Source organism: Peromyscus maniculatus, chromosome 1 (assembly GCF_049852395.1).
Source record: "Peromyscus maniculatus bairdii isolate BWxNUB_F1_BW_parent chromosome 1, HU_Pman_BW_mat_3.1, whole genome shotgun sequence".
NCBI lineage: Eukaryota > Metazoa > Chordata > Mammalia > Rodentia > Cricetidae > Peromyscus > Peromyscus maniculatus.
This window is the reverse complement of record NC_134852.1, coordinates 188,076,432-188,098,755: the sequence shown is the minus strand read 5'-3', so window position 1 is coordinate 188,098,755 and position 22,324 is coordinate 188,076,432.

Genomic DNA, 22,324 nt, shown 5'->3' with positions numbered 1-22,324 from the left:
GAGCCTCAAGGCCTGTTCCAGTGATTCATCTCTTCCAGCAAGGCTTCCACCTCTTAAAGGTTTTAGAAGTTTCCCAAACAGTACCACCATCTGGGGACCAAGTGTTCCAACATGTGAGCCTGTGGGGGATGTTTCACATTGAAAGCAGAAAACACGTACAAAAACATATCATGGCTAGCTAAGAATATAGCTCAGTGGTGGAGGATGTGAGATCCTTAGTCTAATTATTAGCGCACTTACACACACACACACACACACACACACACACACACACACACACACACACACACAATCAAACAAAAAAAACCTACTGGTGATGTGCACTTTCACTGTGGATAGTTTTACTTGTTAATATTCTTCAGTAAAACTAGAATAATTAAATGAATATTTTTTTGTGTGTTTTTATAGGCTAAAGGTTTACTAAAACCACATTTCTAAATTGCAACAAAAACAAAATCAGTCACCCTCCTAGAAATCTTCCCTAAAGAAATAGAGATGCAACCCCCACCCCCAAATCACAATTACAGGTACTAACAATAGAAAAATTTCAAACTACTAAGAAATAAGAATTGAATTAGGTTGGGGAAATGGTTTAGTAGGTAGAATGCTTTCTGTGAAAGCTTAAGAACACTGGGTGTATCCCAGGTTACAAAAAAAAATTTACTTATTTAAAGCTCCAGGTTCAGTGAGAGACTTTGTCTTAGAAAATAAGGTGGAGAGGGTAGAGAAAGATGCCAAATGTTGACTTTTTTCCTATTAATGTGTGTGCATGGACACATACATTCCCCCCTTTCTCATATGTGCATAAAATAGATATATCACACACATATGAAAAGAATAAAGAAAAATTAAATGACTTCCAGAAGTTCTGCATGTAGAAATCATGTTTTAAGACTTTAACATGACAGGAAATTATTCCTACTATAACTGAAAACAAAAATTAAAACAAACAAACAAAAACCCCAACCAACCAACCAACCAACCAAAACCTAACAAGGGACAAAATGTACAGAGCATGGTCTCTATTTTGCAAAATCCAGAACCAAATTGTAGCAGAAAATGGTTCACATAAGCATAATACAGTGTGATTTTATACAGAAAGAATTTAAGAATTACTAGCAGGCTATATCTAATTTTCCTTGTGCTTTTCTTGTGAATTTTGATTTAAACAAGTGGAAGTTGTGAGTTTCTTTTGCTAGCAATGTTAAGCATAAAGAAGACCTTTGCCTTCTTGTTTGTAACTGTCTATCTGCATTTCCATGTGCAGCTTCTGTAGCTCATGCTCTGAAATGTTTTTGTGTTCAGCATACTGAAATGTGACCAGGGACACTCAAAAATATGCTTGTCTAACTGACCACTTAATTGTAATTGGGTGTAGGATTTGTCTTGAGTTTTGTCTGTGCAATGATGGTGTAGCTCTCTATTCTTTAAACAATGTGCACTGAAACTCACTGAAAGGAACACACACCTGTGAGTTACTACAGGGAGCCTGTGGTATACACCTCTGTATACCACCCTTTGAATACAACAGTGTTTCTCCATTCTCCCTGTTTTGGGATGTCGACCAGCAATGGAATACTAGTAAGCACGGTCAACAGCTGAACAGTGGGAGCTCTGGATAGATTTAGAACAGCGTAGGAGGTACCTGAAAAGTGATTTCAGGAGCATTGGTTAATTAAAGGAGTAAGAGATTGGTGTTATGCAGGTGGAAAGCCTGGAACATTCTTATTTCTATGCAAACAAGCTCATGGAAAAGCAGAAGAAACACACTGAAGCAGAGCAGACCTGGTGTATACTGATGCAGGGGAATGATTCCAGTGGCCTGAAATGTTTTACTGTCTAATTTAACCCAGAAAAAAAACACTTAGTATTGTTTATTACTGATTCATTTTAAAAAATTAGCTCTTAAGGACACCACAACTTTATTGATGCTAATGGAGCCACTCTGTATACCAAAAGTTGACAGAAAACGTAAGTATGTTGTTTGCTTTAAAGAACAAAGGAGTTGAGAAAATTGTGGAGAACTACTCAAGAATAGATAGAGATTTAAACAAGTGAAAAATGCAGCAAAAATCCCCATTAAGGTCAATCATCTTAATTTTGCAAGGATCTGTCAGAATTTCAGCCAGAAAGCCCAAATTCCAAAGAAGATAAGTTATTAAAATAGGTTTCTTATAACTACCTTAAAAAAACACCTAAAAATATAGTGTGTGTCTACTAACTAGGCAATAGTAATATCACACACACACACACACACACACACACACACACACACCATATGACTGACAATAAATGAAAGATTCTAACACAGCATGTTCAATTCCACTGTGTTTTTCTTATTCATGCTAATAGTATCTATTAAGGTAGCATTTTTTCTTTTCAAAATTTCCAAATGTAGTTATAGGAAAACCAATTAAACATTCATTCATATTAATCCCCCAATTAAAAGTTTGATCTGCTATCCTATTCAGGAATTTTACTCTGAGAGGTATGCCCTCATTGATTTTCTTATTCTATGAATATAAATTAGTATAAGATTTATTTTTTTTGTGTGTGTGCATTCACATAGAATTTTTTTCCTTAAGACCCCAATTCTTTCAAATCACAGATATTTCCTTTATTGACATTTGGAGACTATTTTCAAAGTAAAAATGTAATGAGAACAAAAGGTTATAGCATCCAAAGCATTTCTGTTATCAATGGTCTAGAATCATGAGTAAAGGAAGCAGGCAGTCTACATTCTCATGGTCTCTGAGAGTACCTGGGTGGGACAGTTAATAGTGGTGAATGCTTACCCAATACCAATGGATAGTTCCAAACTCAGGATCACACAGACAGACAGGCCCAGTGGCTAACAAAACAAAGTGAAAAATATGAACATGGGAAAGGGATTTGTAGGGAGGAGGGGAAGATTACTGCAGTGGAAGGAAGCCAGGAGAGGATGGGGCATAGTAAGCACAATCTAATTGCATTATACACAAGTTTTTGAATTGTCAAAAAAGATTAATAAAATTATGAAAAGAAGTATATGCTAGATAGGTGCTTATTAAACTGGCGAGGAAACTTATAAGGTGTGTCTAGTAACTCTTCATCACTGTCTAAAAACTGGGTGACCTTAAGTGAAAACCTGTAGGGGAATAAGGCATCACTTTGAGTCTTCAAATTTATGTGTTTTAAGTTTAAAGTTGTTTCAAAGGAGGCTTGTCCTGAAAAGAGGCAATGACAAGTAAGAAAAGAAATTCATATGGACTTCAAGTATTTCACATTTTATTTAGTGGTACCTGGAGGAGCAATACCCTTTGCCCCAGGCCATTTTCTTGAGGAGATGCAAATCAGCCATTATTGAAAACCTTCACTTGCTTACTAGTCAAGGCTGTGACCATAATGTAGGAGACCCCAGTGTGAAGAGAGGTAAGATAGTTGGCTGGTTCAGGTGGCTTTGACTTTGCTATTATTAATTATATGGAGTATTTCTGCTCTGATGGACTTACTAAACAATTTGGAAATTGTCCCTTGGGTGAGGCTGAGATAGAGGCTGGCTTAGTTAAAAGCTTAAATATTTTAATGAGGAAAATGTTACCTTACTTCAAGAAACAAAAGCAGGTCTTATAAAAAGTAAGCACTATATATATGAGGTCATACTTTCTCTTAATACCCAAATTTGCCCATCTGTGGGAATTTCACTGCACCCCAAGTTTCTTCACCTTTTGTATCTATGAGTCCCTGGAAAATGGTCAGATGTTACAGCTGAGATGATGTTAAGATGTTAAGCTGGAGATAATGACTGTGGCTCCTTTAGCTCCCTGACTGATGCTCTGACAGCCTTCTTTGCTGTGCAGCTTCGTACATCTTGACTACTTTCCCCAAGGTGGTCACAGCCACCTCCTATATACACCTGTTCCATGGTCCAAGGCTTTATGAAGGCTTGGAGGTTTTAGAAAGGAGTCATCATCCAAAGGATGCTAAATATGGTCCAAATTTGGTGTCTCTGTGTGACTTAGCTTCAAGTCCCCTCTCAGTGAAGCTGCTTGATCACTGCTTAACTTCTCATGATGCAATGCCCTTAGGCAAGTCTCTCATAGTTGGGCTATCTACCCTTGGACCTTGTAGGTTTTTACATGTCTACATTTCCCCATCCATCTTTTTTTGAGAATGAGTAGACACAATTACTTCTTAAAGGAAAATAACACAATCATAGGGTTTTTCCTGAAGGCTCCAAATAAGAACTAATTCAGCTTGCTCAATCTTTAATGACATAAAATATGGAATAAACAGCCCAAAGATAGGCAGTCCAGGCGTAGTCCAGTTTTCATCCTTTCTTGCAGTGTGGCCTGAGGAGAGTGGCAGGATTCTACCCAGGCCTCTATCTGAAGCTAGGTTATTCACACTGCCTCTGCAACTCCAAGACAGGATCACTGACCCCAGGGACACATTGCTTTGCAACATGCATTGATTTCAAGGAGTGAAACTTGATAAATCCATGGAACAGAGATATCTCTAGGGATGGCTTAAGCTGTCCTAGGCTTGCTAAGAGATCTGTGAAGTTTGCTTTTCTAAACAGAGCTTGGCTTCCAGTGGAGCAGCTTGCATCTGGGTCTACATTTAGGTCTTCCCCCGAGCTGCATGTGGGAATCGCATAAGTAGGACCCACTCAAGTGGCTTTGCACAGAACTAAAGTTACACTTTAAAGAAAACCCAAGCTTCTACACTTGAAAAGACAGACTCTGCATGTTGCTTTTCCAGCTTGAAAACAAGACAGTCTATAAAAGAGCTATGAAAAAAAGACTAGCCCTCAAAGACATCAGGTACAAAAAGTTGAATGGGCATAAAGGAGGCTTTAGCTTGACAACCCCAAACCATTTCTAAAATAGTGAATGTACATAAAAAGATGGGAACCCAGTGATGTAAGTGTAAGGATGTAATATAAAAATCCTGTCTCTGATCAGGATGCACTATCTGCTGCCACCTTTTTCACAGATGCCAACAAGCAACTGAGAGTTTGTCAGAGAGTTCTACCTAACAAACTTCCAGACACCAGGATTCCTCAACTGGGAAATGAGTTAACATGAAGGGGTGGGGGAGGCATTAGTGATATATCCTGTTCTGCATCCTTTTCTGGTGACTCCTGTCTGAGAGTCAGATGGAGACCTGGCCACACTGTCTGCATCTGGTGCTGACTCTGAACTCTCCTTGAAGCCCCTGCCATGCTGTTACAGGACAAGCTCTGTCTGTTCATGGCCTTAGTGACTCTTCTAATGACTCCTTACCTCCCAGTTGAAAAAGCTGCATGTCACAGGCACAATAATGGAGTCAGTGTGCAAGTGAAGTGTAACTAGAAACATCAGTGGAATAGAACGCAAAGATTACAAACAGCCTACACATAATTTGGAATTTGATATACAGGATAATACTTGAAATCAGTGAAACGAAATTAGATTAGCAGTAAATTATATTTGGACAGCTAAAAATTCAGGGGGAACTTTTAGCTAGCTCTTACCACATATCTCATACCAAAACAGATTATAATAGACTAAAATGGCCATACTTAAAGAATTAAGTTATAAAAGTAATAGAAAAATACTAGTCATTGACAAAAGCTTCATGAAGTAAACCCTTAAGGCCTCATAGAACACAGAAGTTATAAAATACAAGACAAAGCTGATTTGGGCTTGGTCTAAAACAAACAAAAGCTCCACTACTATAATAACACCATAAACAAAGTAAAAAGAATCTTATAGGACAAACAAGGGAAAATGCAAGGGACTATAACACACACACACAATTTCATATATGTATTCTAAGAAGTCAAGAACAATAAATAATACCAAAAACAAGCAAAGGATCCAAACAGGTCACTTACAATGGAAATTGTATGTCTGTGTTTGTGCATAAATAGGACATTATAAAGCTGTACTTTGAATTTACATCGATAGGTAGATTCCTAATTTTATTCATAATTAATGAAATTGAAATATAATTTTTACACATTGATGAACAATAGGTGCTGGAAAGAATGTGAGAAAACAAACATCTTCCTTCTATGCAGTCTTGCTGAGGGATAACTGACATTATCTATCAAAAGTACAATGTGAATACTTAGCCAGGATTTGGCTTTTGAGTTATACTCACCTAGCTGCTCAGAGATGAATGCAGAAATAACTGTAATGTGGCACATAACAACCAGCAACTGAGTCACCTAATGGTCACTTAGGGAGGACTCATTAAATTATAGCCTGACCAAACACAATTTAGTCCTTGAAAAAGAACAAATTAGATTTGGATGTACTGCTATGGAAAACTGTTCAAATACACAAAGCATAAAATGCAAGTGTCAAGAGTAGTACATTTTGTATAATTCCTGTCCAAATGAATGTACCTTATGTATAAATGTATTTGCATATGTCTTAATCATTTCTCCAGGTGAGATAAAGTACAGTGTTAAGTGTAGTTATTTGTGGCAAGGGTACCGGGATGGAAATCAGTATCAGGGGAGGGATATTTTCTTTTATGATATATCGCTCTATACAACTGAAGATTTCTCTCTAACTATATAATAGTTTTATAAAACACGGTCTTTAACCCTGGGTCTAGTTTAGCTAGGAAGGCACATGAGGCATAGGAGGTTTAGGGAGTGCATTTGCTGGTGATGAAGCAGCTTGTTAGAACAAAGAGCATGTGTGGTCATCCAGTCCTTCATGTGGTACCACCTTCCTTCTTGCTACCCTAAGCAGGGCAGAGCCACAAAGAATCTTCCCTCCCTATAACAAAGGAGGGATGGTAACAAGACATTGCCAGAATATGGGTTTTAGCTTCCTTCATCTGGATCTTTGGTCAGGCCCAGTCTTCTTTCTTTTCTCTTCTTCTGTCCCCACCAGATGATAACGATCATTTCTCCTGCTTGAGGGTTCTATGGAGGGCCAGCTCAGCCCGTCTTTGACCCCAGGACTCACCTTTCTTTTGAACAGAATAATGGCATAAGAAAGAGAGTAGGCATTGTAACAGAAACTCAGGCAAAGCTTTTTCCTACTAGACATCTGACATTAAGGTTCTGAAATGCTAAAAACCATTCTGGTGTAATTGCCATAAGTGCTCTTGTACTTTAGAAAACATTTATGGTGTTTAAAGGCAACAGCTTGAGAATTCCTCTGGGGCTGAAGGAAAAACTGAAAATCTTTGACACAGATAACATCTGTTGTGACAATGGTAAGAAAGGACCGACTGAAAGGACTCTGCAGTTTGACAACTCTTGGATGCTTTTGTCCTTTCTCTCCCCCCCCCCTCCCCCCTTCTTCCTCTGGGAAGCCAGGCATGATCCTGATCCTGTATCTTGAGGTTTTATACCTGAGGAGGTAGTTTATTCTTGTTTCTCTCAGTTTATTCTTGTTTCTTCTACCCTGTGAAAAGCATCCTGGCTCTGTTTAATGGTGTATAAATGACAGGATTCTTGAGACAGGATGGGAGGTTAAGGATCTGAAAAGTTTTATTATTGACAAGCGAACTGCCCTTCAGGAAAAGCCATTGAAAGCACAGTTTGACTTTGCTCCTGGTGAAGGAGGCTCTGTCTATGAGCTCCAGTAGGCATAGAGGGCAGCTGACTGCTTCTTGCTGGCATACCTCACTCCCAGGGTGAGTCCTCAAGAGTCACTTTCAACAGGTACAAGGAACTTGAATTTGAGTACCCCCAGAGGGTAGAAAAATGCTGTTTTGTAATAAACCAAACTCCTCCCCCACCCCTGTGGGGTGTGTGTGCGTGTGTGTGTGTGTGTGTGTGTGTGTGTGTGTGTGTGTGTGTCTGAAGGTGAGATGGGTGTGTACAAGAAAAATTGATACCAATTCTCTTTTTTAAAAATATTTGGACCTTCAAACAAACCTCCATGTTTCAGATGCTGATCTTGGAAAGATCAGATTCCCAGTCCCTTTCAATGTGATGCTATGATACATCCATTCACATGTGCATGTGTTTGGGCATACGTGTGTGTGTGTGTGTGTGTGTGTGTGTGTGTGTGTGTGTGTGTGTGTGTGTGTGTATGTGTGTGTGTGTGTGTGTGTGTGTGTGTGTGTCTTTTGAAGATGTTTGGATTTGGACTTCCTGCCATTAAATTCATACAAATCAATTTTGTCTGTATATTTCAGATAAGCAGGCATATTTTGCATACCTAATCAGGGTATAAGCTAATTCTAATAAAACTGTTTATAACCATCTTTGAAAAGATAGTATTTTTTCCAAGCCATCTTTTTTGCTACAGTGTTTATTGGTGATAATAAATTATTAGAAGAGAATGATTCATAACATCTGGCTTCTCAGTCATACCCAGATTCCCTTCCTTCATGGGAAGTTCTCCAGGAAGGAGCATCCATATGGAACATAAAGAGGAAATTGATGAAGCAACATGTTTGAAAGTGGGTGGAACTTGAAATCTCAGACACAGAATTCTGGGGAATCTGACAGTATCATATGAGCATAATTTCTATTTTCTTTCTGATAGGTATGTCTAATCCATCACATCTGCCAGCTGTAAGGAATGGAATCACAGTAACATGGAGGGATGCTGTAAGGACTGAAATTATTTCCAGCCTAAGATGACCCAGGAAGCAACTGGGGCAATGGGCTCAAGCTTGGCACTCCACAGGAAGTAAAGAGAGCAGAGCTGCACAGAAACAGAACCTTGTGCCAATTCACTACTTCAGCTGCATGGCTAGAAGCAGGAAGAGAGAGCCATTTTCAATTGCTTGCCACTGAGCTGCGCCCCTGCACAATCTTGAAAATGACCTCAGTAGTGTCCTATAGTCTGACAATCAAATTAATCCCAGTAGTCACTGCTGCTTCGGTGTGTCTGAAACTGGAAGAGGAAAATTCAAAGAAAGAAAATTGCTCCTGTACTCGTGTGTGTGTGTGTGTGTGTGTGTGTGTGTGTGTGTGTGTGTGTGTGTGTGTTGGGATGGACAGGAGGTTGGAGAGCTTTCCTTTTTTGCTTTAAGCTTCTGAAGACATAAGCTTTCTAACTGTATATTTTGGAGATAATGAACTTTGGTTAAATAAAATGTATTGTGCCAGGAAGATCACAATTAGAGCCAGAAACTTTGACCTTGACTATTTGGGCATAAGAGTTGCAGAGATAACTGTATATCTCATTTGTTAGGAAAATCCATGCTGTACAGATCTACTGTCCAATCTGGAACACGTTTTAGGTATTCATCGTCATGATTAGTTTAATAATCATGGACTTTCTTGTGCAGTCTAATGTGAGTGTATGCATTTGTAAGGACTCAGTATAATCTGAATGTTGTAGAGAAATGCTATTATCAAATTAGTGACACCAATAATTATTTTTCTTTTAAGTTTGGGCTTTCTGTCTGTGGCTATTGAAGTATGGAAGAATGAGCCTGGCTGTTTTAAAAATGGTGGTTTAAAGGTTTACAACTGTCTTTTCACAAACTCCTGTCCTCATATTAGCAAACTCATGCAGGTGGATAAGGTAGAAATTTTCTGAAGTAAAGATCATTCTGTTCTGTAGAACAGTTTCATAAAAATAGGCTGAGTGCAGCCCAATTATTTCCCCTCTCGTCTGGAAATTAAGTGAAGGGTCTGAAGCACTAGAGGCTTTGGCATTGCTGGTATTCTGTTTTCATTTCCAATTGCTGAATCTATGCATGAGAATACGTACACAAGATTTGGAGGAAGAGCTATGAAGTGGGATAACTGGTGAACGAGTAAAGAAAGCACACACGCAATTGGTCAATCTGAAATTACACTATAATGAGAATACACTGAAATCATTAGAAGTGGAAACTCTACAATTGGAGAATTGGTTAGTCAGACCAACTGGACTCTGGAGAAACAGATCTAGCTTCCTTTCTTGTCTGACAGAATATTTGGGGGTGTGTCTTCAATTTGTTAGTATATCCAGAGAGATTTTAATGCCCCTACCTGTCACTGTATACTAATTGCCACAGCTGATCTTACATCCCTGCGTCTTTCAGGTGTGACAGTGAAAGTTTTACTGTCTGCTTCAGGTATGGGTAAGGGACGTGAGATGGTAGCATAGACTCCTAGAGTTTGAGCCCAGATTTAAGGGCTTAACTTGTGAACTGGTCATTTAGAGACAAAGGACCATGGCATGTTTTCTTGGTTGTGCAGCAGTATTTCCAATTGGGATCTGTTTTAACTACTTCAAAGTATAGGATGATTGATGGAGATTGAATGAGAGAACATGGGCATAAAATTGTAAACATGGAACCTGGCACATGTTAAGCTTAGTGCACTCTGGTGGTCAAGTATGCTAGCCTCTAGTACCTGTAGAGTTTAAAACATTGGTGGTGTTTCCTTTCTCTTACTCTTGAATACAACAGCCTACTTACCTCAGAACCTCATTGCTAGCAATAGCAATAATATTATCTCGTATATCTACTATATTTTATTTTTCAAAGCACTAAATAAGCATAGATATTTCCTAAAAGTCATAGTCTTTTGGTGGAGCCACCAGAATTCCTGCCTGGGACCAATCATCTGAAAGGTTTCACAGGTGTTGATATTTAGAATAACACACAACCCGGAGTCTGTAGGGTAAGTTAAAGTCAAGAGCTCTCTTCATTAAAGTTATTTGGAAATGCAGCTTGAGATTAACTTAATGAGGCTCTCTGGCTAGAGGCAAGCTATGTATTTGTAGAAATCATATAAATTCTTTTATTTAGTAAAACATACTCTTTTTTGTAAGAATAAGAATTATTAATATACTGGAGATGAAACCCATTGTTGACAAGATTTCTTAGAAGATACCATAAATGTTCTCCAAGAGTGATCTGGTAGACACAGAGCATAAGGCAATTTGATAATTGCCTAATTAGTGTGATTTTTATGTGAAAAATGAGGACTTAAAAAATCACATGTAGAGGGCTAGAGAAGTGGCTCAGAGATTAAGAGCACTGGCTGCTGGCTGTTCTTCCAGAGGTCCTGAGTTCAATTCCCAGCAACCACATGGTGGCTCACAACCATCTATAATGAGATTTGATGCCCTCTTCTAGCGTCCAAGCACATATGCAAGCAGAACACTGAATATATATTAAATAAATAAATCTTCTTTAACTAAGTCCCATGTAGACTGAACCTGAGAATGAGTGTAGAGCATGCTCCCCCTTAATCCTTTCCTTCCATTTATTAGACATTTCCCAAATGACAGCTGCTAAGTTGTCCCCTCTGGTATATTTTAAAATTTATCCTCCTACTAACTCTGGTATGCATCCTTACTTGGTTTTAAAATTGAGAAGGTTGAAGTAAAGAGAGGATTAAGATGCATTTTCAAAACATAAAGTTTATGGTGGACTCCAGATTTAAATTGATTGAAAATGCCAAATACTATAACAGGACTTTGCATATCAATTTGGGAGTATATGTTTTATATGGGTGAAGAACTTTGTCTTCAACCTGGTATCAAATGCTGATAGTGTAGTCAATGACTTCTGAGACACATAGATAGACAGAGAGGTAATGAATCTGAGTATTTTCTCTGCTTATTGTATTTTGTGTTGTGAATCTCGCAATAGAAATTTTAGAATAAATTTGGATAAAGTGGTCTCATCTGATTCCATTACCAGCAATGGAACCATGTAGTTAGTGCCTGCGCCACTACCCATTCACCATGTCCAAGCGAGGGGCTGAGGATTAAAACAGAGACAAGACAGTGGGTCATTCATCTCAGTAGAATGTCCTTTATTGAAGGAGGTAAAGAGGCCTTAAATACAGGTTTACAGCACAGTGGAAGAACCTGGGTGGGCAAAAGTTTGCTACAGATGCTTTACATTCTAGCATTACACTAATATGCAGGATAGGAAAACAAGGAGCCTCTGATAAGCTGTTTAGGAGGAATGAAACTGGCAGGAATTAGCATAGGGAGGACATCTGATCAAGGTCAGCAAGCAGGGCAACAGCTACCCAAGGAACAGGGGGCCAGGGCCCAACAGAAACAGATTTACAGAAGTCGTGTTTGCTCTGAGATCTTCTGTCATCAAGGTGTACTCCGTGCCTGCTGTCTGCTAGGAACACTTATCATCGACATCCATGACACACTGATAAGCAATATAGACAAGACTGGGGCTCTCCTTATCTGCCAATTAATGGTCATATTCTGAAAGCTCCAAAAACATCCTGGATGTTTGAAGAGAAAGGAGTTAGTTTGAAACCCTGCAATAGGTATTTCCAAAGGCTTGATTGACTTTGTAGCCCACTGTAAAATCTCACCCATTTCTTGAGTCTGAGTTTGAGTTAATGTCAGGAATACTGAAAAGGGATTGGCATAGACATATTTCTAGCAACAGACTCGTACTGGTTGGATGTAGTGGAATAAAACAGGCTCAGATATCAAATTGCTGCTCTTCTTGTGTTACTTGTGACTTGTGTTGGTGTATTTGGTGTTCATTGGATTCTTACCATAGGTATAAGTGCAAATGGGAGACACTAATTACTGTTTACTCTGCCATGAGAAGTTAGATAGAGGTGTTAGGAAACACTCTGATATAAAAGTGTGATCAATGTATGGCATTTTTAAAACTTGATAAATCTGTATGAGAGAGTATCAGGACCAATGACGCCTTCTCCAAATTACAAATACTGAAGACTCTCCATGAGCTCCTCTAGGTAAAGAACTGACCAGCTATTTCTTCACCTCTGAGGCCAGAAAAAGGACAATCAGCAAAAAATCTACTTCAAGATGCAACCACTATTCAGTGATTTAGCTCAGAGATTCTGCAACTGAAATGCCTATGTTGAAATGTTTCATTCCATCTTAACTGTCAATACTTCGTTGGGAAGTTACTTAACCTCTCTATATTTTATTTTCTCATCTAAAATATAGATTGTAAAATTGTGTCTATCTCATGATTTCCTATGAAGAGAATGAATTAAAGTATGTTAGACATCAGAAAGATACCTGTTACACAGTGAATGTTCAGTCCATCTTGGTAGCATTGCCCACAGGTTCGTTGTGTTTGACCATTGTGATTTCTGTCTTTAATGCATCTTCTCAAACGACTTTGGTTCTTCTTTGGAAGGAGTTTGGTGGAAGATCCACCTCAACTGCCCTCCCCTATATCTTTCCCTAAACCTACCCCTTCAAAGCCCGCCAAACACAGCTCCTCCCGCAGAGAGGCTCAAGACCACTCCCACAGGGTATATAAGCTGCATCCCAGAAAACAGACACGTGGTTCTTCTGGTCTCTCCTCCTGGTCTCCTCTCTGAGGGACTGGGGAATCACCCAGGAATGCTTCACGCATTAAGCCTGAGCTTTTCCAATTCGGTCTGATTCGGTTTGCTGCATCGGCAGAGAGGTCTTCGGGGTGCAAAAATTTATCAGTTCTTTACTATGAATTGTGTATTTGTGATTCTTCTATGACCTGTTTTTCCTTAAATCATCGAAACTTTGTGAGATGCTTCCAGATGGAGGATAGGGAAGGTGGAAAACAAAAGTCGTGTGTTGTTCCCCTACTCCTACCACTAAATACATCATTGCTTTCCACATTTGAGAGTTTAGAAATCTTAATTAAAGTAGCCACATTACATTTGGGTGGAGGTGATGCTAATATGTGCTAAGCAGCCATACATTTTCTTTACTGTATGTAGTGGAAGCTGAAGCCATTTGTTACCTTGAATTTGCCTAGGATTTAAATGCAACGTGTTTGTTTAGAGGATCTAGGTTGATATAATCCATTTGGGTAAAAGGTTGGCTTAGAATTCACAAGACACCTAGTGAGGGAAGCAGAAGCAGTGTGTAAGTGTATCTAAAAGTCACTGCTTCCATCAGTCACTGGATGAAGGCCCTATGATGACAGTTAGGGTATTCACTAATCTGGTTACCAGAGTAGGCCAGTTCAGGCACCCTCTCCACTATTGCTAGTAGTCTAAGGTGTGGGCCATCCTTGCGGATTCCTGGGAACGTCCCTAGCACCCTGTTTCTCCCTATTCCTATGATGTCTTCATTTATCATGGTATCTCTTTCCTTGCTCTCCCACTCTGTCCCTGTTCCAGTTTGAACCTCCTGTTCCCTTATGTTCTCACCCCCTATCCTTTGCCCCTCCATTATCCCTCCTCACCTCCAGTTTGCTCATGTAGATCTCATCAATTTCTCCTTCACTGGGATATCCATATGTTCCTCTTAGGGTCCTCCTTGTTAGCTAGCTTCTCTGGAGCTGTGGGTTATAGTCTGGTTATCCTTTGCTTTACCTCTAGTAGCCACTTATGAGTGGGTACACACCATGTTTGTCCTTCTGAGTCTGAGTGGGCTTTTTGGAGTGCCTATAGTGGGACACCTTGTGCAGCCTTGGTGCAGGGGCCAGGGGCTTAGCCTGCCCCAACTGAATGTACCAGGCTCTGCTGACTCCTCATGGGAGACTTTGCCTTGGAGGAGATAGGCATGGAGGTTGGGTTGGGGGAGGGCAGGAGGAGGGATGAGAGAGGGATCTTTGGTTGGTATGTAAAATGAATAGAAAATTAATTTCTTAATAATAAAAAAGTCACTGCCTTTTCTGAATTGTGCTCTTAAATATTTCAGGTGAAATTGATGCAGCAAGCAATTATTTTTGTTATTTAGAGGCTAGCAAAAGCCAAGTGTTGAGCAAGGAGTTTCTTGGGTATGGAGAGGACAGGTATTTGGATAACTTAGTCTCTTGGGTCCTATGATAGTCAGCTTTCTGTTGTTGTGACTTAATCCCTGACATACAGCCACTTAGCTGAATAAAGGCTCATTTTGGATCATAGATTCAGAGGTATTTGTCTAAGTGTGTCACTTGGTCCCTTTGTTTTTGGTCTGTGGTGAGGCAGAGCATCATGGGAGATGGGCATAGAATAGAGAAGTTATCTCCTCAAGGCCAGCAAGTAGAGAAAGAGAAGAAACAGGGACTGCCAATATCCCCATTCAAGGGCATGCTTTACTAAACACTATCTCCTGAAGGCTCCCTACTTTATGAAGGTTCCACTGCTTCCCATCGGCACCGCAGACTGAGACCATGCCTTTAACAAGTGAGCTTCTGGGGTACATTTCCTAAGCAAACTGCAATAGTCCGTTAGTAAGCTTTTGAGTACAAATTTCATAATCTCTTGAATGACTGCTTTTAGACATCTTGGATTTTTCTCTTCTTAATATAGCAGGAAGGATATGGGCCCACCATGGATCACACAACCCATGTAGTCACATGCTAATTTTCCAGATGTGGTGACAACTGTTTCCGAGAACAGTTCTAATTTAATGTTGCCAGCAAATAGCTAGGAACAGGAGCCTCTCTGAATACACATGGTGCTTCTCTTTCTGTGAGAACATAATCATTTTACCAAGCCAAGTTTCTATTAAGCGATGATATGCTATTCTTGATTTAATAACATTGCCTTTAGGATTATATTTATATGCTTACTTACTCTGTGACTTTAGACCTTGTCTCCCTGTACTTCAGCTTCCCTGTGTATAAAATGAGATTACTCATAACACTGAGTGCAAGGGCCTTTTGTAAGATTTAACTAGATTAACATGTGAGAAATGCTTAGAATAGCACCTGCTCACAGTAAGAAATCTACAAGATTTTTTTTTTATGGATGTTGTAGTAAATACTGTATTTACTACTGTATTTTTTAAATGGATGTTTTGTAAATTCTGTATTTAGGTAACCAAATATATTACTAGTCTGGAGCACTTAATCATCGAGAATTGTGGAAGCCTGCTTTATCTCTTTTTTTCCACACTCTTTGTGCCCAGTGGAGAAACTTGAGCATACGTATTAAACATAACAGTTGTAGATGTTGAGGAAGGAAAAAAAATCTGGGTAGGGCTGATCTTTTGTTTTGAAAGTGGTTAATCTCTGGCAAATCTCTCTCACACACATAGGGCAACTCTAAAAGGAATGATCTGTTGTTTGCCAGTATCTCGCTTTACCCACAAGACTTTAGAGTGGCATCAGAAAAACATGTCCAGGCTGTTATATATTCAGTTTGGGACTTTAGATGTGGACCTTGGGTCTGGAAGTCGCTGGTACAATAAGGATCTATGAAAAGCTTGCCTCTGCTGTGTGTACAACAGCTTTCTCCTATTGTTCCTGAAGAGACGTGGGATTGCACTGTTCTGCTACAGCTGTCCTCAGAGAACACTTGGCAGACTAACACGGTAAAATAGCTAAGGAAACAGCCAAGATGCCTCCAGAATAAACAAATGGTGAGCTCTATTTTGTTTAATGGAAGCGTAATGAAGACTCTATTCCCCTTCACATCAAGGATTTTATACAAAGTGCCCAAGCATCCTTGCTGCCTGTCTCGGTAGCTTTGAGGTTTCAGCTTCTATGAAGAGCAACCTCATGTAAAGAGAGGAAGTCTTATTTATTTATTTTTTTCATCAAACCGATTGGAAAGGAAATGTGACAAGGAGTCAGCCAGCTGGCAGGTATCCATGGTTTCAGTATTCTCTGCTCCTTCCTCCACCTGGTATTCTGGTTGTCTCTGGATTAGTTCATATGCTGCATATATTCCAAAAGACTTAATTATAGGGCTCTAGGTCCCTCTCCTCCTCAGTCTTCTGAAAGCCTCACATAGAATGTCATCATGGTCAACTAAGAAATATTAGAAAGCACATTTGTAGTTAGTTACACTAAGAAGGAACCGGAAGCACAGAACAGTCACCACCTAGGGTAGCTTTTCCGCCCATCGTGATGTGGTTGAGAAGATGGAGGACCGTGATGGCTGAGTTGAGGAGGGAAGATCAATTATCTATCAGTGAATAATTAAAGCAACGGAGCTCTAATGTAGTTTCTTGCTCTCAATGCAGAATTAAACTTGTGAAGATTAAATATAATAGAGGGAAATGGAGAGAACCTGCCAACAGTAAGAGTATAATTACATTTATACCACGTGGAATGCTTGCCACTGAGCCCTGGGGGATAATACATTCACTTAAGCTGTCTCAACTAGACTTCTTCCTGTGAGTCACAGAACCCAGAAACTGATTGTGGTCACTATTTTCTTCATTTTCTTAGGTTGAATACAGAGCATTCTGCATGTTTAAGAAATAAATTAAATTGAAGTACAATAGTTAATTTCACAAACCGTATGGTTTTAGCAATTAATCATCTGAGGTTAAGAAAAATTCCCCTCAAAAGGCACAGGAAATAATCATGTTTTGCGTTATTCCTAAGAAATATTTGTTGCTATTTGCATACCTTCTCCGCCTGTCACATTTTTCTTCCTCCTTTTCCCCCACTGAGAGTAGTGTTTAAGGAACTTCTCACACACTGATCTCTGTCTGAGTCAGCTTCTTGAGACACATGACCCACAAACTGGAATCTTTAGCTCTCTGTCTTGGGAAACTCAACTACAAAGGGAACTTTGCAGTGCAAGCGAATGCTTCTTGGATTTCCCCTGCCACCCAGAAATCCCACATTGTTTTGCTATTGCTGGTATTGTCATTTGAGTTTTGCAACTGTTGGGTGTATATTACAGGGTAAAGCGAGTAGTTCATTACGTTGATGTCTTGCAAAATAGAAAAAAGGATATGCAGGGACACTTTGCTCAGTCTGGGTGAAGGGAGGCAGGGACTGAATCTACCAGGCTGAGCTGAATCCCCGGGGGATTCCTTGCCCTAGAGGAGATGGGAATGTGGGGTGGACTTGGGGGAGGGCGGGAGGGGAGGTGGGAGGAGGGAGGACAGGGGAATCTGTAGCTGATATGTAAAATTAAATTAAATTATAAAATAAAAAAATAAAAAAATGACTAATTGGTAATGTTCTATAATATTTAATTATTTAGCAGTAAAATAAATGTTGATCATTTTTTTAAAAAAAACAGATCTCAACAAGAAATTGTGGAGATTGAATAAACCCCCTGTTGTCCTGATAAAAGATAAAGTCCCCTTTGCTCTTAACATTGCATATTTCAAATGTGGAAGTGATAATATAGACAACTCGCATTCAGCGATGACACTATGATCTGGAATAAAGCATGTTTTCTTTATCCTCTTGATTTCCTCTCTAGGACAAATGTTGATACCCATACAGTTGTGAATTGCTACCCATTTACTTCAAAACCAGCAATCTCTTCTATTTGAGGCATTGCAATGAGAGTGAACAAGAAACATGTGATGTTGAGGACCAGAGAGAAAGGCAAGTGATAGGCTTGGGAATGTTGATGGTGAGTGTACTTAGGAAATAGGCTTGCTTCAAGGAGAGTCATTGCACAGTGCTTACAGACATTGCCTCAGTTTCACTGATGCAGCTATCTGTTAGGTGATACTGGCCATTGAAGCAACATTTATGCATTACCTGCAGAGAAATGTTATCTCTCTGCTTCACAGTTACTTTATAAACTCCTTCTGGGGTTATTTCTTTAGTGCTGGAGTGCTGGGAATCACTGGATGGCCAGCACATATGAAATAGTTTAGGACATAGATGACATTCTATGTTGTCATTAATTTTGAGTATTAATTAATTTTCAGTATTAATATTGAATAATAAAATTAATGAATAAGTAAAAGGAATTTTTTAAAACAAATGATGTTGAATTCCTAAAGGTCATAGGTCAGTTCCACAATTTCTATGCTATTGAATTTGGGTAATTATCAAACTATTGTTAATTATTTTTTACTCTTAGCTCTTTTGGAGGGCCTGCCACCCAGCTCCCAAATAAATCACACATGGCAGCTTATTCTTAATTGTAAATGCTTGGCCTCAGCTTGGCTTGTTTCTTGCCAGCTTTTATTAACTTTAAATTATCCCATCTACCTTTTGCCTCTGGGTTTTTTCTTTTTATTACTTCTGTATATCTTACTTTCACTCTTACTCCGTGGCTGGCTGTGTGACTGGCCCCTACCATCCCCCTCTCCTTGTTCTCTTGTTCTTTCTTCTTCTCTGTCCAGAGCTCTCCTTCTATTTATTCTCTCTGCCTGCCAGTCATACCTATCTTTTCTCCTGCCTTGCTATTGGCTATTCAACTCTTTATTAGACTATCAGGTGTTTAAGCAGGCAAAGTAATACAGCTTCACAGAGTTAAACAAATGTAACATAGAAGAATGCAAAATATCTTTGATAATTAAACAAATATTCCACAGCATAAATGTAACACATCTTTCACTAATATTCTACAGCATCAAATTTCATTATTTTTTCTTTTAAATCTTAATGATATTTTTTTCATCAAACATTTGAAAGAATATGATTTCAATTTTCTAAATGCAGTTCCTGGATTCAGTAAAAATCCTTCACAATTCTGCCTGGCCAATATCTAAGAATGTACATAGATAATAAGTCAGATAATGAATAAAATAAGCAAAACATGATGTCAACTATCATTCTCAGAGTTGGAGAGCATACATATAGTGATTAATATTCATTGTCAACTTGATTGGATTTAGGATCACTATAGAAATACATCTCAGAGTGTGTTTATGAGAATGTTTAGCTGAAGAAGAACGACCCACTCAGAATGTGGGTGGCATCATTCTATAGGCTGGGAACTCAAGCAAATAGAAAGAAGAAATCAAGCTGAGTACCAGCATTCATCTCTCTCTGTTTTCTCATTGCCAGTATGGTGGTGTGACCATCCACCCCACATTCCTGCCATTCCTTCCAATCCCTAATGGACATATCTTTTTGAGCTGTAAACAAAAATAAAGTTTTCCTTTATTAAAGTTTTTTTTTAAACCAGATACATTTGACATGGCAGTGAGAAAAATAGCTGCATTCATGATCCGTCATCATTTAGACACCTGTATGTGTTTGTATATAGCATATACCTGAGTGTCCATGTAAGCATGTGCATGTAGAGGCTTGAGCAGGGCATTGGCTGTCTTCCTCTACCACCCTCAGTCATGTTTCCTTTGACAGGATCTCTTACCGAACTGGAAGTTAGGGGGACTGTTCAGTAACCTCTCAGGAATGCTAGGGTTAGAGGCACCCACAGCCATGTCCAGATTTTTTACATGGTTGCTGGGGATTTGAACTCAGGCTCCCAAGCTTGCAGAGGACCACACTGAACCATTTCCCCAGTCACTGACTGTTCCACTGTACTCTTAGTAGCACGACTACTTTGTTTTCATCACCTAACTGTTCATTTTGAGAGTTAATTTATACTGCTGATGTTTAACAACATAAAAGAATCATCTTTGTTACTCATCATAGAAGAAAGCTCAGCTTAATGCAAAGAAATTCAAGGGGAAATTTTAGGATCCTTGATCCAAAGCTTATGGTTCTTTGGTGTAGATGGAGTTTAAAGTAAAATGGTGGTGTTTCTTTCATCCCCTGAATACTTTATCTACAAGACAGGGAAACCAAGTATAAGGTGAAAATTTTCTTCTTTCTTTTTATTATTTATTTCTATTTATTATTAAGAAATTTTATATTCATTTTACATACCAACCATAGATCCCCCTTCCTCCCTCTTCCTCCAGCCTTCCCCTGCAACCCACCCCCTGATTCCCACCTCTTCCAAGGCAAGGTCTCCCATGGGGAGTCAGTAGAGCCTGGTACATTCAGTTGAGGCAGGTCCAAGCACCAAGGCTGCACAAGGTATCACACCATTGGCACTGGGCTCTAAAAAGCCCGCCCATGCTCCAGGGATGGATCCCGATCCCCTTGCCTGGGAGTCCCCCAAACAGTTCAAGCTAAACAACTGTCTCACATCTCCAGAGGGCCTAGTTTAGTACTATGGAGGCTCCACAGCTATTGGTCCACAGTTTATGGGTTTCCACTAGTTTGGTTGGCCATCTCTGTACATTTTCCCATCATGATCTCAATGTCCCTTGCTTATAGAACCCCTCCTCCCTCTCATCAGTTGGATTCCTGGAGGTTGGCATGGTGCCGGGCCGTGGATCTCTGCAACTGTTTCCATATGTCACTGGATGTCTATGACGACAGTTAGGGTATTCACTAATCTGGTTACCAGAGTAGTTCAGGCACCCTCTCGACTATTGCTAGTTGTCTAAGATGTGGGTCATCCTTGTGGATTTTTAGGAACTTCCCTAGCACCCTGTTTCATTTTATTCTCATGATGTCTTCATTTATCATGCTGTCTCTTTCCTTGCTCTCTTACTCTGTCCCTGTTCCAGCTCGAACCTCCCATTTCCTTATGTTCTTATCCCCCATTCTTTGCCCTCCATTATTCCTCTCCCACCACTCCCAGTTTGCTCATGTAGATCTCATCTATTTCTCCTTTGATGAGTTATCTATGTGTTTCTCTTAGGGTCCTCCTTGTTAGCTAGCTTCTCTGGAGTCTGGTTATCATAAGGTGAAAATTTAACCATCACAGTGTCCCTAATAAAGACTCATGCATTAGCTGCTAGCCACCTTGAGAATGCCTTAGCTGGTATAGCATTTAGAGCATAAAAATGATTGTTTTGCCCTCTTTTCACCCCTTTTATTGAAAATAGATTTTTCTCACATAATATATCTGGTTATAGTTTTTACCTCCCTCTACTCTTCCCAGTTTCTCCTTTCTTCCCATCTCATCCACATGTATTCCCTCCCTGTCTCTCATTAGAAAACAAACATTCTTCTAAGGGATAAAAATAAAATAAAAAATAATAAGATGAAACAACTATCACAGCAGAGTTAGACGAGATAAAGAAACAGAAGGGAAAGGACCCAAGAGAAGGTACACAAATCAGAGACCCATTCATTCATACTCTCAGGAATCCCATAAAAATACTAAACTGGAAGCCACAATATATACACAGAGGACATAGTGCAGATCTGTGCAGGCCCTGTGCATGCTGCTTTGGTTTCTGTGAGTTCATATAAGCTTTGCTCATGTTGATTTAGAGGGCCTTGTTTTCTTGGTGACTTTTATTCCCTAATTTCTGTAGTTCATTATTTTTCCTTCTACAGATAGTCTTTGAAATGTTGAAAGGATTTCAGGTGTGGCTTTCTTCTGGTCTCAAAAGATGCAGATACAACAGGATGGCCCATCAATGGACCTTCTTGAAGTATTCTTTGGAACCATTTGGAATTGACTTGATCATAGAGGAATCTGGCATCCTGTTTCTCAGGTGGACTTCTCCATGGGCTTTTCCAGTGGAACACCTTTACTAAGCAGTTTCTTATATATACTGCAATTGGAAGGTCACTAATACTCAGATGTGTGATGGCTCCATTAGGGTCACTTACAAAGAGATCTCTTATTGAGCACCAGGACTCACCAAAAACATCAGAGTCCTGGTATGTTCACTTGATTGGATCTGATGAGAGTACAGTGTTCATGTGGTCCAAAATGGAGTTCTTCCTTGATGTAGTGGTCCAGGAAGATGACTAAAGTAGAAATCCACTGAGACCAACCATTTTTATAGTTCACATTGTGAAACTCATTGGCTTT